Here is a 20,497-nt window from a genome sequence, read left to right on the forward strand (position 1 = left end):
CACGTTAAAGAACCCCAGGTGGTCGAAATTTCCGGAGTCCTCCACTACGGCGTGCCTCATAATCAGAAAGTGGTTTTGGCACGTAAAACCCCATAATCTAAATCTAATCTTCCTTAATGAACTGACGCGGAAGGCAGCTGCACGCCTCAGGTTCCACGGCCTTGAGTAACGCTGCTTCTTATACAATGGGTGAGATACGTCAACTGAGTCATGGAGTTTACGTCGAATGAAGGTGGCCACGGATGCGGAGCTGCGGCTGGGTCCACGGTAGCGCTGTGCGGCGATGGTTGCTTTGGCCGTAATCTGCCAGCAGAGCTTCGCGTAGCCCACGGCGGCTGTACGGACCCTATCGGCAGCAACGTTGTCTGCTAAAGCGCCGCTGGTGGAGGATGTACTTCAACGGCTGCTCCTCGAGCGTTCAAAGCAGCATCATCGTCGCAGCAGCAGAGACGCGCAGGCTCGTGCTCGGGTGCGCCGGAGCTCCGGGCACCTGCTGACGCAATCAGAATAAATCTAGTTTTCGTTTGGGCCTCCCGTCCCTTCTCTACGCTCCGCTCTGTGCAAGGCCCCACAGCGCGAGCCTGGCTGTCTCTGCTGGTTCGACGATGGCAGTGCCACGACCGAGGTGCAGCCGCTACAGTACCTTCGGTCCCACACTACCACCGCGTCGAGGAGGAGCCACCGCTACAAACACAAGCTGAAATCCTCGCTTCGGCGTCATAGGTAGGGGTCAAACGCAAACAAAACCGGTGGCGAATGAACGCTGTCTCGCCCCCTTCCACGTATAACCGTTGACCGAGGAGGGGCAGGACGCCGGGCAGACAAGCCCTGTATGGGGGATGCGTAGCCTCTGCCGTGTCCACCTTCCCTTGCTAGGCGTAGAGTGTCCGTTTGGTAGCCAATGTCCCGTGAAAGATTAACGCAGGGGAGCCGGCGCGAGTAGAGCATCGAAAAAATATCGTGAGCCATTCCACTCTGTGAAGGTGGATCACCAGAGAAGCTTTTTAGCACACGACACAGAGGTGACAGAATATCTTGAAGAAAGGTGCGAACATATTTATTCTGCTGATCGGTGGTCATCGTGTCGATAGGTATCGTCGTGTACACACATTATCGTATCACCTCTGTTATTAAATGCGTCCGTCACGTAAAACAATGAATGGCTCATACATCATTAAGGAATGATTCACACCACCATAAGTAAAAAGAATTAACGCCGCCTCCTCATCGCAAAGACAGAAGAGAGAGAGAGAGAGAGAGAAAATGGCTATTTGTAATGAGATGGGGTGACTTCCTCGTAGGGTGAAGCCCTTAGTTCGGGGCCCCATTGGCTCGCGCCACTCCGCATGCCCGCAGGATCAGCCGTCGCTGCTCTTGCGGGTCTGAGCTGGTCAGCGCAGTCTCCCAGGAGGAAGGCGAAAGAACAGGGGAGTAACCCGGAGTGTGTGGACGCTCCCAGGTACAATGATATGCTGTGGGCTTTGCTCCACAGTAAGAACAGTGTGAGGTATATTGTGCGGGGTGGAAGAGGTGAAGATAAAAGAGGCAGGGAAATGAATGAGTTTGAAGCTGTCGCCACGCGGCGGCATCTCCTGGGTTAAGGGAATTATGTGGTGGGGGGAAGTGTCTCCTGCTATCTCTGTAATGTTGTAGAGCTTCAGTCTAGTTCAGTGGTTCTATTGGTGCGTCGTCTGCGTTGGACAGCTCTTCTATTCTAATAGCGCCCGGTTAGCAAGCTCTCACGCTACGGCGTTAGCGCGTTCATTACCATGGAAAGAGGCATGTCCAGATGTCCAGAAGATACGCATCCTGTGTAAAGCTGTGGGGTGTAATTATGTAAGGATGCGGTTTATGTGGGGTGTCACCCTCCCTTGTGCCAAAGTCCTGCAGGCGGTCTGTGAATCGGTGACCAGTGTGATGTGTCCATCCGGTGCCCGTATGGCTAAAGCGTGTACGATGGCTAGGCCGATAACAGCCTCTTCCAGGTGCCACTGCCCACGGTGTTGAGCGTGCCCGAAGCCCTCAGAATAAAATTATACGCTGGAATAATGAGCGACAACGGAGCTAGCTGTAGACGATTGACGGCGACGACGACCAATGCGTTGCATAGGCACAAGCGCGTTCGAGCAGTTGCGACTAGGGCTGCCAACGAGCCAGCTAATGATGATAGTTTATGATGATGATGATAACCATAGCTTCCTCTTGCCAATGAATGGCTCATACCCTTTAAGCAATGAGCAGCGAAGGAGCCAGCAGTGGAAGGAGACGACGCCGACCAGTGCGCGATCATAGACACGAGGGCGTTCGAGTGGTTTAGCCGAGGGGTGCCAACGAGCCAGCTGTGGAAGAAGACGACTATGCTCGAGCCATTGCTATTGATGACAGTTGATGATGATGGTGATGATGACGGCCATAGCTAACCAATGAATGGTTCATACCCCTTGAGCAATGAGCGGCAACAGAGCCAGCAGCGAAAGCATACGACGACGACCAATGCGCATGCATAGGCACAAGCGCTTTCGAGTGGTTGCGAGGACGGGCACGAACGAGCCAGCTATAGAACATAAATAAAAATGGGTTGGAGCGCATTCGGCAGGTCCTGACTGGAAGCTTACCATTATCATTAAAAAGGACAGTGTACAATCAATCCATTCTACCGGTGCTGACATATGGAGCAGAAACTTGGAGACTCACAAAAAAGGTCCAAAACAGGTTAAGGACCGCGCAAAGAGCGATGGAACGAAGAATGTAAGGCATAACGTTAGGAGACAGGAAGAGAGCGGTGTGGATCAGAGAGCAAACAGGGATAGCCGATATTCTAATTGACATTAGGAGAAAGAAATGGAGCTCGACAGGACATGTAATGCATAGGCCAGATAACCTCGACAGGACATGTAATGCGTAGGCCAGATAACCGGTGGACCATCAGGGATAAAGAATGGGTGCCAAGAGAAAGGAAGAGCACTCGAGGACGACAGAAGGCTAGGTCAGGTGATGAAATTAAGAAATTCCCAGGCGCTAACTGGAATCGGTTGGCGCAGGATAAGGGTAATTGGAGATCGCAGGGAGAGGCATTCGACCAGCAGTGGGCATAAAATAGGCTGATGATGATGATGGAACAAGTCGAAGATGCTCGAGTCATGATAAGGATGATAGTTTATGATCATGATGAGGATGATGATGACGCCGATAGCTTCATCTTGCCAATGAATGGCTCATTCCACTTAAGCAATGAGCGGCAATGGAGCCTGCTGTGGAAGGAGACGACGAACACGTGAGCAGTGGCCCGAGCGCGTGCCAACTAGACGACAGAAATGCTCTATCCATATACAGCTTCGCTGTTAAAATCGCATGTGTTGTGCCCTGAACCAACATGGCGCCCCACGTGGCAAGGACGTCGTCTCACGTTACCTCGGGAGTATTGTTGCAGCTCCTTTGCAAGGAGCGACGAGTACCTGAAAAGAGGAAGAAAAACATTTGTCGTTGAGCTGACTTACGCAATTTTCGCTCATTATTTCTCACTCCCTCTTTGAGCAATCGGGTTCGAAATACTGTAGTAGATAGCCACCTATAGGGTATGTGCCAGTGCCTCAGAAGGCGCCGCATTCCACTTCTAAATTTTTATCTACACAGATGTGGTCTACCACTGCGCCTCTATGTCATTTGTGCAAAGAACCTGAAACCACTATCATTTTTGTAACATTAACATGCCACCGATTCGTAAGCCAGAGAAATAAATACTTTGAAATTCCATTTCGAAAATTAGGCGCTGCTGTAAACACAGAAAACATTCTCTCCTTTGGGGCATCTACATTGGGTTTTTGCCACAGGAACGTATGCAGGGCCCTATGCGACAGAGTTTCTCACTATATTGGTAATATAGCGGTAATATAGCGAGAAACTCTATGCTATGCGAGTTCCTTGGTGATACTAGGAGAATCCCACAACCGTCACGTAATGCGAAGGTTGTGGGATTCCTCTAGTTCTTCATCCATTTTAATTTCCATTAATTTATCATTTCTTTATTTCATTTATTAAGCACAAGTAATTTCCCTTATGTTGTCCTTGGTGTCACTGTTTGTTGGCTTATTATGATATGATTAATTAAAATCGGGCCCCTCGGTTAACCCCATTTCTTCTCTTTAGGAGAATACCAAGTCAATTTACTAATTTATTATGTTTTATTCTATCAAATTTCAATTTACTTCAATTTACTCGTACCGTATTTATTGATTTAATAAATCCCCATTAGATTGTTCAATATTTGTTACTTTCAAATTGATCTTTTCAAAAACACGCGTTTTCCATCTAACCGCTTACGTTTAACCGCCGGCTTCTTGGCCATTCCCCCGTAGTCGGTACACGCCATGACAAAGGAAGCAAGCAAGCAAGCAAGCAAGCAAGCAAGCAAGCAGGCTGTCAAGGCGATTGCTGCAGTCCGTTGGCCGACAAGTCCACATCTTCCGCATTACCCATGCGAGGCTCTACCAAACGAGCTACTCCTGTCTCACGACTATGACTTCCGTAAGGACTTTCAAATTACACCCGACTCACTTTATTCACCCGACCTAGTTCGTAATAGACGATCGTCATTTTCCGGATCGCAAAAACGGTCTCCATTCACATTGTGAAGGTGGTTGGACAGCGAAGCCGTAAACTACAACTAGAACGATTACCACTTGCGACGTAGGTAGAAATTATTCACGTGGCGACATTCACACGCAGTTCAGCTATTTATTAAACTAAGAAGTTTCAAAGACCTGCGACATGGCTTGCGCCGCTACTTCGTGCACCTACAAAGAGGGGACCAGAGAGATGGAAAGCTCAGAGTGCACGTGGTTTAAAGTTCTTTGCCAGGTCAGTTTGAAAGAGTTCTTCGCGGTTTATGGGCCTTCTTTTCAAAAACACTTTGACAGGGCTGCCCACGAACGTCAGGGGTCGATTGATTCGTCAAATTGAGCTCGTATGAAGTGACGAATGTGTGCTCAAATGATGAAAGAAAACTTACTCGTATCTTTGCTTTACTGGCTGTGCAAGAATGTATAGTATTGCTAGCCGAAATGGCTACAAAAAATATTAAATTTTGTTGTTTTACACTGTTTTAGTCGTTGTTGTTGTTGGCATTGATGTCGATGTTGATTCTTGTACTTTTTCAACATCCCGAGTGGTTTCTTTTTCTTTCCCGGACACATACACACAGTAGAAAATTACCCAAGGTCTGTGTTTTCTCTTCATTTATTTCATAACGTACGACAGCGAAGCTAATCAGGCGAAATACATTTGTCATGATTCGATGATGCTTTATTTTTCAAAATCTGTGCTTCTCTTTCATTTCTTCGTTTCTTTCGAAAATTCTGTTGAATAGAAAATAGCAAAATTGTGGGGAACCCGCACCTTCCCATCGCTTTGGCCGCGGGGGTCGACCCCTCACAGCTCCGCAGAGCTTACCCACCGCGGCCATTGAAAGCACCCACCGCACCCAACTGCCGGCTCTGAGGTGAGGAGCCAGACACAGCTGGGCCGGGTTCCGGCCCTGACCTGATGCCACAGGCCAACCTGGGTCGCTATCCCACAATTTCCACCCGCGAACCTGGATCCACGGGTGTGCCGACACGAGCCGAGTGTCTTAAACACTCAGTCACGATGTCGGTGATTACCTTACCGATTTTGGGACGCTATATACCTACTGGATCTGCTGCGTCGCCCACTCCGGTCCTGCATTGGATATTTACCGTATGCAGGGTCCAGAACGGTCTTCCTTAATGAACTGACGCGGAAGGGAGCTGCACGCCTCAGCTTCCATGGCCTTGAGTAGCATTGCTTCTTACGACGGGTGAGAGACGTGAACTGCGTCATAGAGTTTGCGTCGAACGGAGGTGGCCGCAGATGTGAAGCTGCGGCTGGGTCCATCGCAGCGCTGCGCGGCGATGGTTGCGTTGGCCGTAATCTGCCAGCAGAGCTTCGCGTAGCCCACAGCGGCTGTACGGACCCTATCGGCAGCAACGTTGTCTGCTAAAGCGCCGCTGGTGGAAGAAGTACTTCAACGGCTGCTCCTCGAGCGTTCAAGGCAGCATCATCGTCGCAGCAGCAGAGACGCGCGGGCTCGTGCTCGGGTTCGCCGGCGCTCTGGGCCCCTGCTGACGCAATAAAAATAAATATAGTTTTCGTTTGGGCCTCCCGTGCCTTCTCTAGGCTTCGCTCTGTCCAAGGCCCCACAGCGCGAGCCTTGCTGTCTCTGTTGCATCGACGATGGCACTGCCATGACCGAGCTGCAGCCGCTACAGCACCTTCGTTCCCGCACTACCACCGCGTCGAGGAGGAGCCGCCGCTACAAACACAAGCTGAAATCCTCGCTTACCGGCGCCATAGGCAGGGGTCAAACGCAAACAAGCGGCGACGAATGAACGGTGTCTCGCCGCCTTCCACGTATAACCGTTGACCGAGGAGGGGCAAGACGCCGGGCAGACAAGCGCTGTATGCGGGATGCGTAGCGTCTGCCGTGTCCGCCGTCCCTTGCTAGGCGTAGAGTCTCAGTTTTGTAGCCAATGTGCCGTGAAAGATTAACGCAGGGGAGCCGGCACGAGTAGAGTATCGAAAAAATATCGTGAGCCATTCCACTCTGTGAAGGTGGATCACCAGAGAAGCCGTTTAGCACACGGCATAGAGGTGACAGAATATTGTCACGGCTCACTGGAGACAAGAAAGGAGAGCGGTATTTATTCGAGAGAGTTAGGGCAAGCGCTCAGTCCAGGCTTCTTCTTCTCTAGCGCCTCGCTTGCACAGACGGGGTCGTCGTCTTTTTCGTCAACGTGGTTGGGCGCTGATGGCGTCGCGGCATTTGCCCTCCTCCAGAAAGAGCATCGTCCCGATGCTCGGCGGGTAGCATCTGGTGTCCAGCAAACCAGAGCGTGTCCATGTCATTCAGAAAAATATGGTTTCATGCGCACCACGTGCACAGTCTCAGGCAGGTCCTGACGGCGCCTCGAGCAGGATGGGCTGTCAGGAACGACTTCATAGTTGACGTCGCTAAGGCGTCGTAAAACCTTGTACGGTCCGAAGTATCGTCGCAGAAGTTTCTCCGCGAGGCCTCGGCGGCGTACTGGAGCCCAAACCCACACTCTTTGCCCGGGCTGGTAGACGACGCATCGATGGTGTTCATTGTAACGTCGGGCATCACGGTCTTGCTGGCTAGCTATGCGAACGCGCGCGAGCTGTCTTGCTTCTTCAGCGCGCTCTGTAAAATCTGCGGCGTCAGTCTCGGAATCGCTGAAGTCATGAGGAAGCATAGCATCCAGCATTGTAGTCACTTCTCGACCGTGGAGGAGACTGAATGGCGTCATTCTTGTTGTTTCTTGCCGAGCCGTATTATAAGCAAACGTTACGTAGGGTAATATTTGGTCCCAGTTCTTGTGTTCCACATCGACATACATGCACAGCATGTCTGCGAGAGTCTTGTTGAGGCGCTCCGTAAGTCCATTGCTTTGCGGGTGATAGGCTGTCGTCCTTCGGTGTGCCGTGCCACTGAGGGTGAGTACAGTTCGCAAAAGTTCAGCCGTGAACGCGGTTCCCCTGTCGGTTACGATGACCGCTGGAGCACCGTGCCTCAGGACGACGTTTTCGATGAAGAACTGTGCGGCCTCGGCTGCTGTGCTGCTAGGAAGTGCCTTGGTTTCAGCATATCGCGTAAGGTAATCTGTCGCGACTATGATCCACTTATTTCCGGCAGCAGATAGTGGGAATGGGCCCAAAAGGTCCATCCCAATTTGTGCAAACGGTGTTGCAGGCACTGGAACGGGATGTAATGGTCCGGCAGGTTTCGTAGGGGGCACTTTTCGCCGCTGACAGTCAAGGCACGTTCGAACGTAGTGCTTCACCTGTGCTGCGAGCCGTGGCCAGTAATACTTCTTTTTGATCCGTGCTAATGTTCTTGTGTAGCCTAAGTGACCTGAGGTAGCTTCGTCGTGACAGGCCTGCAAAATTTCATTGCGGAGTGTTTTAGGGACGACTAGTAGATATTTCTTCCCTGTTGAAGAGAAGTTCCTCCTAAAAAGAACACTGTTGCGTAGGCAGAATGATGACAGGTGCCTCGAGAACAATCTGGGCTTGTTTGTGGTGCGGCCTTCTAAGAAATCAATTAGTGACGCGAGCTCCTGGTCCTCTTGCTGTTGTTGAGAGATGGTGGCCGCATCAACAACTCCCAAAAAGCCAGTGGATTCGTCATCATCTCCGCCTGACGACTCGATCGGCGATCTGGAAAGGCAATCAGCGTCTAAGTGCTGCCTTCCCGATTTATAGACCACCGTCATGTCGTACTCTTGAAGCCGTAGGCTCCAGCGTGCCAAACGTGCAGATGGATCTTTCATGTTGGTCAACCAACAGAGAGAATGGTGGTCACTTATAACTTGAAATGGGCGGCCGTATATGTACGGACGGAACTTGGTAACTGCCCATACTACAGCCAAGCATTCCTTCTCTGTGGTGGAGTAGTTCGACTCGGCACGTGACAATGTTCTACTCGCGTAAGCGATGACTCGCTCAGCGCCGTCTTGCCGTTGAACAAGGACGGCGCCTACACCTACGTTGCTGGCATCGGTGTGGATCATTGTCGGCGCATCCACGTCAAAGTGGGCATGAACAGGCGGAGTTTGTAGACGGTGCCGCAACTCGTTAAATGCCGCCTCCTGCTCCTCGCCCCACACAAACGTGACATCATCTCTGGTTAAGCAGGTAAGCGGTGAGGCGATGCGTGCAAAACCCGCAATAAATCGCCGGTAATATGCGCATAGGCCCAGGAAGCGTCTGACTGCCTTTTTGTCTGTAGGCCTTGAAAACTTTGCGACGGCTGCGATTTTCTCAGGATCAGGTCTGACACCTGTGTGACTTACTACGTGGCCCAAAAACTGTAGTTCTTCATATCCAAAGTGGCACTTTTCAGGTTTTAAGGTAAGCCCAGCGGACCGTATGGCTTGAAGAACCGACCGTAGCCGTCTGAGATGTTCATCAAATGTGGCAGAATAAACAATGACATCATCTAGGTAGACTAAGCAAGTCTTCCACTTAAGGTCTGAGAGTACAGTATCCATTAGTCTTTGGAACGTGGCTGGGGCGGAACACAAACCAAAAGGGAGAACTTTGAATTCATAGAGCCCATCAGGCGTTACAAATGCAGTCTTTTCGCGATCCCGCTCATCGACCTCTATTTGCCAGTATCCACTTTTTAAGTCCATCGATGAGAAGTACCGTGCATGCCGTAGCCTGTCGAGGGAATCGTCGATGCGTGGTAAGGGATACACATCTTTTTTTGTAATCCGATTGAGCTTGCGATAATCGATACAAAACCGCAGGCTACCATCCTTCTTCTTAACGAGTACCACGGGCGATGCCCAAGGGCTTTTTGACGGCTGGATGACATCTTCTTCTAGCATTTTCTTGACTTGCTGCTGTATTGCTTCACGCTCTTTCTCAGCCACGCGATACGGATGCTGTCGGATGGGTATTGCTGTTTCCTCCGTAATGATGCGGTGTTTCGTCAGTGGTGTTTGACGCACTCGGGACGTTGTAGAGAAGCAGTCCTTAAAATCGTCAAGCAGTTCCCTGAGACTTTGTTTCTCTTGCGGCGCTAAACCTGGGTCAACGTCGATGACGGGTGCATGTGGCATCGTATCGGTGGTCGATTCTTCTTTCACAGCAAAGCAGTGTTGAACGTGGTCAATTTCATCAAAGTATGCCACAGCGGTGCCTTTACTGATGTGCCGGCGTTCATTGGTAAAATTTGTCAGAAGTATCTCTGTGCGACCACCGATTAGGCTGACAATACCGCGAGCGATGGCAACACCTTGATGGAACAGAAGTGCAGTTAGTTGTTCGGCTACGCCGTCCTTGGCAAACTGTTCTCCGCAACTGACGGAGACAAGACTGCATGATAGTGGTGGTATGCAGACGTCGTCGTCGGCGACACGTAACGATGTACGTTGGCGCTCTTCGTCGTGGCTCGTCTCTGTACTAGTTGACAAGGTTATCTCGCCATCCCGTATGTTAACGACGGCACCGTACTCCCTCAAGAAGTCCATTCCAAGGATGAGTGATCTGCAGCACTCTTTTAAGATCATAAAAGTGGCGACAAAAGCTGTATTTCCTATCTGGAGTCGTGCAGTACATTTTCCTGTAGGTGTCATTATCTGGCCCCCGGCATTTCGAATATAAGGGCCCGTCCATTGCATTTTGACTTTCTTAAGCCGGTCTGCCAACTGCTCACTCATTATCGAAAAGTCTGCGCCAGTATCAACTAAAGCTGTCACATCGTGCCCATCAATCGTTAAAAGTAGGTCGGAACTCACAAATTCGTCGGCGTTCCGATTCTCCGGGCTGCTCTGCTCGTTTCTCTGTAATGTTGGGGGACTTTCGGCGGTTCGACGACTTGCAACCTTCCCCCCGGAGGTCGCCGATTTCAGTTTCCCCGCCGTGGGCTTGGAGAGCGGCCTCTTACCACGTCGGCGAAACTGCGACGGTTCGGCGAAGAATAACGCAACGGAGACGGCGAGCGCGGCCGGAGATTAGCTGAGCTGCCTTGTTCCCGAGTGACACTGTCGTCGAAGCGTCGATGTCTCTCAGGAAACTGTCGTGGAGTGGCAGGTGGCATTTCCTGGATGCCACCCTGGCGATGAGGGCAAAAACGATAAATGTGCCCTGGTTCGCCACATTGAAAACACAATGGTCGGCGATCAGCAGTGCGCCATACATCGGTCCTTCGAAGCTGGGGTCGCCTGAAATGCTCCCTCTGTGTCCAGGCAGCAATAGGTGGCCGCTGGTGGTACTGCTGTACTGGCTCGGTAGAAAGAGGGCGTCGAACAGCGTCCGCGTAGCTGTATGCGCGCGGCTCTAAGCGTGGCTCGGGACACGGTTGAGGGAGTGGCTCAGGTGATGCAAATGCTTGCCGGATTTCTTGGCGGATAACTTCAGCGACCGAAGCAACAGTGAACTCCTTCGGTGTCGCAGTTTGCTTCGCGATCTCCTCGCGCACAATGTCTCTTATTAGTTCACGGAGCAAGGTCTCGTCTGTCGCTGTCAATACTGCGGCTCCTGCAGGCGCATCGTTAGTCAGGCGTTCGTATTGCCGGCAACGCTGCTGCAGCGCCCGCTCGATTGCTGTGGCTTCCTTAATGAACTCTTCTACAGTTGTAGGCGGGTTACGCACGAGACCAGCGAATAGCTGTTCTTTGACGCCGCGCATGAGATGGCTCAGCTTCTTAGAATCAGGCATGTTGGGATCCGCGCGGCGAAACAAACGAGACATGTCCTCGGCAAACATCGAAACACTTTCGTTTGGCTTCTGAATGCGCAACTCGAGAAGGCGTTGTGCATTATCTCGGCGATCAGTGCTTCCGAAGGTGTCAAGTAGCCGACGGCAAAATTCGTCCCACGTTGTCAAATGTGCCTCGCGGTTTTGGAACCACGTCCTTGCGCTACCTTCAAGAGCGAAGTACACATTGGAAAGCTTCTGGTCCGGACGCCACTGATTGACCTTAGCTACGCGTTCGTACTGGTCCAGCCAGTCTTCGGCGTCTTCATACGTGTCACCGTGGAAGCTAGTGGGGACTAGATTGTTTTGAACAGTCACCTGTGTAGGACTTGCAAGCGCCATTTCCTGAGTCGGTGAAGTCGCTGACAACGTTCCTTGGAAGATGCCGAATTCCGGGCACAGACCTTGCAGGCGGCGGCTTGCGCGGTGCACAGGTGTCTCGACGCGTGGATGATGTCTTGAAGGGCTGGATGCAGGGCTACTCGCAGGAGTCGTCCCTATCATTAGGTGATGATGCGATACCCAGCACCTCCACCAGTGTCACGGCTCACTGGAGACAAGAAAGGAGAGCGGTATTTATTCGAGAGAGTTAGGGCAAGCGCTCAGTCCAGGCTTCTTCTTCTCTAGCGCCTCGCTTGCACAGACGGGGTCGTCGTCTTTTTCGTCAACGTGGTTGGGCGCTGATGGCGTCGCGGCAATATTTTGAAGAAAGTTGCGAACATATTTATTCTGCTGATGGGTGGTCATCGTGTCGATAGGTATCATCTTGTACACACATTATCGTATCACCTCTGTTATTAAATGCGTCCGTCACGTAAAACAATGAATGGCTCATAGATCATTAAGGAATGGTTCACACCACCGTAAGCAAAAAAAAAAAAATTAATGCCGCCTCCTCATTGCGACGACAGAAGAGAGAGAGGGAGAAAGAATACGGCTATTTGTAATGAGATGGGGTGACATCCTCGTAGGGTGAAGCCCTTAATTCGGGGCCCCATTGGCTCGCGCCGCTCCGCATGCCCGCCGGATCAGCCGTCGCTGCTCTTGCGAGTCTAAGCTGTTCAGCGCAGTCTCCCAGGAAGAAGATGAACGAATAGGGGATTAACCCTTAGGGTGTGGGCACTCCCAGGTACAATGATATACTGTGGGCTTTGCTCCACTGCAGGGACCGTATGAGGTGTATTGTGTGGGATGGAAGAGGTGAAGATAAAAGAGGCAGGGAAATGAATGAGTTTGAAGCTGTCGCCACGCGGCGGCATCTCCTGGGTTAAGGGAATTATGTGGTGGGGGTAAGTGTCTCCTGCTGTAATGTTGTAGAGTTTCAGTGTAGTTCAGTGGTTCTATCGGTGCGTCGTCTGCGTTGGACAGCTCTTCTATTCTAATAGCGCCCGGTTAGCAAGCTCTCACGCTATATACCGCGTTAGCACGTTCATTACCATGGAAAGAGGCATGTCCAGAAGATACGCACCCTGTGTAAATTTGTGGGGTGTAATTATGTAAGGATGCGGTGTATGTAGGGTGTCACCCTCCCTTGTGCCAAAGTCCTGCAGGCGGTCTGTGAACCAGTGACCAGTGTGATGTGTCCATCCGGTTCTGTTATGGCTGAAGCGTGTACGATGGCTAGGCCGATAACAGCCTCTTCCGCATGCCACTGTCCACAGTGTTGAGCGTGCCCGAAGCCCTCAGAATAAAATTATACGCTGGAATAATGAGCGGCAACGGCGCTAGCTGTAGACGATGACGACGACGACGACCAATGTGTTGTATAGGCACAAGCGCGTTCGAGAGGTTGCGACTAGGGCTGCCAACGAGCCAGCTGTGGAAGAAGACGGCTATGCTCGAGCCATTGCTAATGATGATAGTCTATGATGATGATGATGACCATAGCTTCCTCTTGCCAATGAATGGCTCATACCCTTTAAGCAATGAGCGGCGACGGAGTGAAGAAACATTTATTGTAGGTCCGGCGAGGACGCGAACTCGTCGCGCACCCGGCTAGTCCCACGTCGGGACCGGCAGGTCTAGCCCACCGGCCCGGTCGCGGGCACGCCGGACAGCCAGGATTTGCTTTTCCAGAGCGGGGCTACGCAGAAGCGAGTCCCACTCCTCCTTGATGAACTTAGGGTATGTCGACCCGCACTCCCACAGCATGTGCGCTAGAGTAGAGGTCTGCCCGCAGGAGGGGCAGGCGTCGTCGCGATACACGTCCGGGTAAGCCTCGTGGAGAACGGACAGACACGGATACGTACTAGTCTGCAGAAGCCTAAGAGAAACGGCTTGCGCCCTATTCAACCTGGGGTGAGGGGGTGGAAAGACCCTTCTGGACATGTAGAAGAATTTAATAATCTCGTTATGAGTAGCGGGAGCGTCCCTGTGGCCGTAGGGAGGAGGGGAGTCGGTGCTTCTTGCAGAGGAAGCGCGGTCGGTGAGGTCACGCGCAGCCTCGTGAGCAGACTCATTCAGGTTCTGGGGAGCACCCTCGACCGACCCTACGTGAGCTGGAAACCAGTGGATTGAATGATGCGTGAGAGCATATCGATTCGAGTTGCTAAGAAGACAAGCAGCTTGCTTGGCGATGCAACCCTTCTGAAAAGCCCTAACTGCCGTTTTAGAATCGCTATATATCTCGGACCCACGACCGTCTAGCAGGGCGAGGGCGATGGCGGCTTGCTCGGCGACTCCGGGGTCTGAAGTGCGAATGGAGGCGCAATTAGAAATCTTGCCGCTGGAGTCGACCACAACGATGGCAAAGGTCTTCCCATCGCTGTACTCCGCGGCGTCGACGAAGCTTGCTCTAATGTCTCGCTGCTTTATCTGTTTGAGGATGGCTCTAATGTCTGTTTGAGCTTGCTCTAATGTCTCGCTGCTTTATCTGTTTGAGGATGTTAATGTCTGTTTGAGCTTGCTCTAATGTCTCGCTGCTTTATCTGTTTGAGGATGTTTGAGCGGCGACGGAGCCAGCAGTGGAAGGAGACGACGCCGACCAGTGCGCGATCATAGGCACGAGCGCGTTCGAGTGGTTTAGCCGAGGGGTGCGAACGAGCCAGCTGTGGAAGAAGACGACTATGCTCGAGCCATTGCTAATGATGATAGTCTATGATGACGATGATGATGACCATAGCTTCCTCCTGCCAATTAATGGCTCATACCCTCTAAGCAATGAGCGGCGACGGAGCCAGCAGCGAAAGGATACGACGACGACCAATGCGCGAGCATAGGCACAAGCGCTTTCGAGTGGTTGCGCCGAGGGGCACTAACGAGCCAGCTATGGAACATAAATAAAAATGGGTTGGAGAGCATTCGGCAGATCCTGACTGGAAGCTTACCATTATCATTAAAAAGAAGAGTGTGCAATCAATGTATTCTACCGGTGATGACATATGGAGCAGAAACTTGGAGACTCACAAAGAAGGTCGAAAACAAGTTAAGGGCCGCGCAAAGAGCGATGGAACGAAGAATGTAAGGCATAACGTTAGGACACAGGAAGAGAGCGGTGTGGATCAGAGAGCAAACAGGGATAGCCGATATTCTAATTGACATTAGGAGAAAGAAATGGAGCTGGACAGGTCATGTAATGCGTAGGCCAGATAACCGGTGGACAATCAGGGTTAAAGAATGGGTGCCAAGAGAAAGGAAGAGCACTCGAGGACGACAGAAGGCTCAGTCAGGTGATGAAATTAAGAAATTCCCAGGTGCTAACTGGAATCGGTTGGCGCAGGAGAAGGGTAATTGGAGATCGCAGGGAGGGGCGTTCGACCTGCAGTGGACCTAAAATAGGCTGATGATGATGATGGAACAAGTCGAAGATGCTCGAGCCATGATAAGGATGATAGTTTATGATGATGATGAGGATGATGATAACGCCGATAGCTTCCTCTTGCCAATGAATGGCTCATTCCCCTTAAGCATTGAGCGGCAATGGAGCCTGCTGTGGAAGGAGACGACAAACGCGTGAGCAGTGGCCCGAGCGCGTGCCAACTAGACGACGGAAATGCCCTACTAGCCATATACAGCTTGGCTGTAAAAGTCGCAGGTATTGTTGTTCCCTCAACCAACATGGCGCCCCACGTGGCAACGACGTCGTCTCACGTTACCTCGGGAGTATTGTTGCAGCTCCTCTCCAAAGAGCGACGAGTACCTGAAAAGAGGAAGGAAAACATTTGTCGCTCTGCTGACTTACGAAATTTTCGCTCATTATTTCTCACTTTCTCTTTGAGCAATCGGGTTCGAAATACTGTAGCAGATAACCACCTATAGAGTATGTGCCAGTGCCTCAGATGGTGCCGAATTCTACCTCTAAATTTTTACCTACACAGGTATGGTCTACCACTGTCCTTCTATGTCATTTCTCCAAAGAACCTGAAACCACTGGTCATTTTTGTAATATTAACCTGCCGCCGATTCGTAAGCCAGAGAAATAAGTACTTTGAAATTCTATTCCGAAAATTAGGCGTTGCTATAAACACAGAAAACATTCTCTCCTTTGGGGCATCTACATTGGGTTCTAGCCACAGGAACGTATGCAGGGCCCTATGCGACAGAATTTCTTACTATATTGGTAATATAGCGGTAATATAGTGAGAAACTCTATGCTATGCGAGTTCCTTGGTGATACTAGGAGAATCCCACAACCTTCACGTAATGCGAAGGTCGTGGGATTCCTCTAGTTTTTCATCCACTTTAATTTCCATTAATTTATCGTTTCTTTATTTCATTTATTAAGTACAAGTAATTTCCCTTATGTTGTCCTTGGTGTCACTGTTTGTTGGCTTCTTATAATATCACTAATAAAAATCGGGCCCCTCGGTTAACCCCCTTTCGTCTCTTAAGGAGAATACCAAGTCAATTCACTCATTTATTATTTTTTATTCTATCAAACTTCAATTTACTTCAAATTACTCGTACCATATTTATTGATTTAATAGATTCCAATTAGATTGTTCAATGTTTGTTACTTTCAAATTGATCTTTTCAAAAACCGCGTTTTCCATCTAAACGTTTACGTTTAACCGCCAGCTTCTTGACCATTCCCCCGTAGTCAGTACACGCCATGACAAAGGAAGCAAGCAAGCAAGCAAGCAAGCAAGCAAGCAAGCAAGCAAGCAAGCAAGCAAGCAGGCTGGCAAGGCGGTTGCTGCAGTCCGTTGGCCGACAAGTCCACATCTTCCACATTACGTGTGCGAGGCTCTACCAAAAGAGCGACTCCTGTCTCACGACTCTGACTTCCGTAAAGACTTTCAAATTACACCCGACTCACTTTATTCACCCGACCTAGTTCGTAATAGACGATCGTCATATTCTGGATCGCAAAAATGGTCCCCATTCACAATGTGAAGGTGGTTGGGCAGCGAAGCCTAAACTGCAACTAGAAAGATTACCACTTGCGACGTAGGTAGAAATTATTCACGTGGCGACATTCACATGCAGTTCAGCTACCTATTAGACTGAGAAGTTTCAAAGACCAGCGACTTGGCTTGCGCCGCTACTTCGTGCACCTAAAAGAGGGGACCAGAGAGAAGGGAAACTCGCCGCGCCTCGTATGCACACTGCCCTTCAGGAGCCCTCAATATACGTGGCCATCCCATAGCGCTGTCACAACACGAACCACTTACTATGCGGATTCCTCTTTTACGTACTAAACTGTAGTTGCGTCACTCCTTGCTTTGTATGCTACAGCCAAGTTGCCGTCACCGTGGCAGCTTCCGCTGCGCAACAGTAATCCTTACTGGAAAACGTGTGCGGGGAGCGCAACGTGCTTCGCATTGCATGCAGGTGCAGGAACTTCTTATGATCAGTTTATGTGGTTCGGACGTTTGTTTTGAGCTTGTTCTTTATTGAAACGCATGCTGTTGTGTATGTTGTATGCGTGATACCAAAGAATGTATGCACCATCCGCTTCACTTCACGAGGCACGGTGTTTATATTTGAAGCAGGAAGCGTGTTGTCTCTTACGAACGACAAATGCTTACTCAGTGTAGCTTATTTATACTCTTTGTGGAGAGACAATTATTTCAGCGTTACAAAGCGCCATACCGCTGCTGTCCGATGTTTCGCAGTGTCATAAAGCTGTCGTACAAGACACGAATTTCAAGTGAGTGAAAATAGGGGGAAACTTAAGTGTCCTGCGCGGCGAAAACTTCGTGTTTCTGGCTTGAACAGTCGCATTGGACGTAATTGTTCAATCTTATATACAGTGTTTTCCGCATTTCCATGCGTGAAACGAAAATCTTACTTCGTTTCCTCGCTGTTCTCGCTGAAGCACCAAGCCACCTTGGTTATGTTTGAGAATTTATGGCGTGTGTAATGCGTAAGGTGGACGCAAAGTTCGAACAGCGTGGGTCAATTGCGGCCTTTGCAGTAAATTACGTGTGCAAGTGCTCCGCAGAATTATGAATCTGCTTAACACTGTCCCGGCGTAAATAGCGCTACTAGCTAATAGCTACTAGCTGTCCCGGCGTAAATAGCGCTACTAGCTAATATTACTAATATCGGGTATAATTATTAGAGAAGATATAACGCACACGACAGTACAAAACTTCATGGAACACATACGAAACATTAAACAAGATTAATTATTGCACTAACCACTGAAAATAAGAACCAAATGAAACGAAGCGTTTCCAAGCATGAAATTAATACATAAGCTTATTGAAGAACATTTGGAGGGCGCTTAAGCTTCGCCTTTAAGAGTGGAACATGATAGCATTCAAAGATACCTGACTGCGTGTCACGCTTCCCGGAAACTGCAAGCGTATGTAACCGCAATGTTCAGCGGTAAGCGCTCGCGGCGCACGCTATGCATGAAGGCGGTCTTTGTGGTAGAAACGCGGCCTCTTGCATGGGCCACGATGCGTGGGAGGCGAGCGCCATCTGGAAATGTTGCAAGTAAACGCGCGCGCCGCTCTGTGGCCTCCAAGATATTTGCGCGCCACGCGCACGAATGACGGGCGCCGTGGCTGGTCTATGAATGGTAGATACGATGGAAAGGGGGTTTGTTTCAGGTTTTGCGTAACTGAATTATGTTTTCTCGTCTATTCAAATTGCACCCCGACGCTATCGTGTCTATAGGTTGTGAGTAAATCGTACTTTACGATTTTTGCAAGTTCAGTAACTTGTGTGCGCCACATGCAGGGCCTGAGTAGGGGTGGCTCAAAAATCTTTTTGCGGGTGCGACGTCCGACGCGGGACGCCGACACCGGATTTGTTGCGACACGGGACCCTTAACGCTATCGCGTTAAAAAATCGACATGCACATTGCGAGCTATTTGTCAGCCATCCGAGCACGCTCCTTGCAGCTCAGGAGAAGCAAGCCTGAAAATGCAAGTTCTACTTAGCGCTTGACACGGCGATGGCAAGAAAATGAAGGGAACATTTTGAGAACAGCGGCCATTATTTTCTGTGCGCTCAAAAGAAGCTAACAAGGCAAACTTCAGCAGGTTTAAATTTGGACAGTGAATGCTCTAAGGGTTCCTGTTTTAAATATGGTAGGCCTGCAGAGCTCACGACAGACGAAAACAATCCACGGAAGTATTTTTCTGCTGTCTTTAGTTCCTTTCTTCATGGCAGTGTCCGCTATACTTGCACAGCTGAAAGTCTGGGTTTTGGTTTTCACCGATTCAGAGAAAACCGGGGGTTTGTCGGCATATACTTACGGAAAACACGGAACTCTAATTAGAAGGTACCAAAACTCTTATTGCAACTGCTCTAAATAAACAGCTTAGCTGGAAATTGGGTTCTGATTTTGTAATTTCGCACAAAACTATTGTAGTTGTTCACCTGCACACACCCACGTCGAGGTGCATAGCGACAATACACGGAAGTCTCACGAGCTGAATATTATGATATACCAGATTTTTAAAGAGAGGTACTGTCTTCCTCCTACCAGGCAATTAGTGGCAGGCCGGTAGGTTCTTTTCCTCGCCTAGTTTCTTGATTAAACCAGGATTACCCAGCACAATATCCTGATGCGCTGTTCATTAGGGCAAAGACGCATACGTCTGTGGCGCCAAGGCGTGGGCCCGTGTCAGGGAACTACAGATATTCCTGCGCACCTTAGGGCACACCTAAGGTGTACACCTATGGTGAAAGGCGTACACCAGTACACCTTTCACTCCACTGAAGCGCCTTGTGTTTTACGAGGTGCGGAGCAGTGAACGTGCAACACAGCTCCATCATTGTTCTTGTACTAGAGAATGATGTAGTACACATTGCCAGTTTTCTTCAAGGACGTCGGCTTTCCTGAAGTAATGCGGGTTGATCGAGGCTAAGAGACTTCACTAGACCGATATCGTTTGAATGCTGTCGCGCTGTCTTCCGTTAATGCGCTTCAATAATTTCTATGACGAGGCCAAGCTTCTCAGTCGCTCTTCCTTGGGCGAGGAGTCACAGAACTCAGAGCGCTCGTGATTTCAAGTTCTTTGCCAGGACAGTTTGAAGGAGTTCTTCACGGTTTATGTGCCTTCTTTTCAAAACCGCTACGACAGGGCGTGCCCACAGACGTCATGAGTCGATCGATTCGTCAACTTGAGCTCTTATGAAGTGAAGAATGCGCACTCAAATTACGGGGCCTAACGAAGTCGAAAGAAAACTTACTCGTATCTTCGCTTTACCGGATGCGCAAGAATGTATAGCTTTGTTAGCAGAAAGAGCTCCAAAACGTATTAAAATGTGTTGTTTTGCACTGTTTTAGTCGTTGTTGTTGATGCTTGTTTTTTTTTTCAACATCCCGAGTGGTTTTCTTTTCTTTCCCTATATATTCGGACACATACACACAGCAGAAAATTAAGCAATGTCTATGTTTTCTTTCCATTTTTCTTTTTTTATGTACGGCATGTACGAAGCGAATCAGGCGAAATACCTTTGTCGTGATTTGATGATGCTTTATTTTCGAAAATCTGTGCTTCTCTTTCATTTTCCGTTTCTTTCAAAAATTCATGTTAAAAGAAAATAGCAAAATTGTGGGGAACCCGCACCTTCCCATCGCCTTTAGCCGCGGGGGTCGACCCCTCACAGCTCCGCAGAGCTTACCCACCGCGGCTATTATAAGCCCCACCGCACCCAACTGCCGGCTCTGAGGTGAGGAGTCAGACACAGCTGGGCCGGGTTCTGGCCCTGACCTGATGCCACAGGCCAACCTGGGCCGTAATCCCACAATTTCCACCCGTGAACCTGGATCCACGGGTGTGCCGACACGAGCCG

At 50.0% G+C, this 20,497-nt stretch overlaps 1 long non-coding RNA gene across 1 annotated transcript; it reads left to right on the plus strand.

Annotated features, from left to right (window-relative positions):
• The first annotated feature begins 459 nt into the window (after nucleotides 1–459).
• On the plus strand, nucleotides 460–16,544 carry LOC135895926 (uncharacterized). The gene is made up of 3 exons (XR_010562522.1): nucleotides 460–723; nucleotides 4,356–4,524; nucleotides 16,338–16,544. It is a non-coding gene; the product is annotated as an uncharacterized lncRNA (long non-coding RNA).
• Nucleotides 16,545–20,497: the final 3,953 nt, after the last annotated feature.

The sequence above is a fragment of the Dermacentor albipictus genome, chromosome 2 (genome assembly GCF_038994185.2).
Source record: "Dermacentor albipictus isolate Rhodes 1998 colony chromosome 2, USDA_Dalb.pri_finalv2, whole genome shotgun sequence".
Lineage (NCBI taxonomy): Eukaryota > Metazoa > Arthropoda > Arachnida > Ixodida > Ixodidae > Dermacentor > Dermacentor albipictus.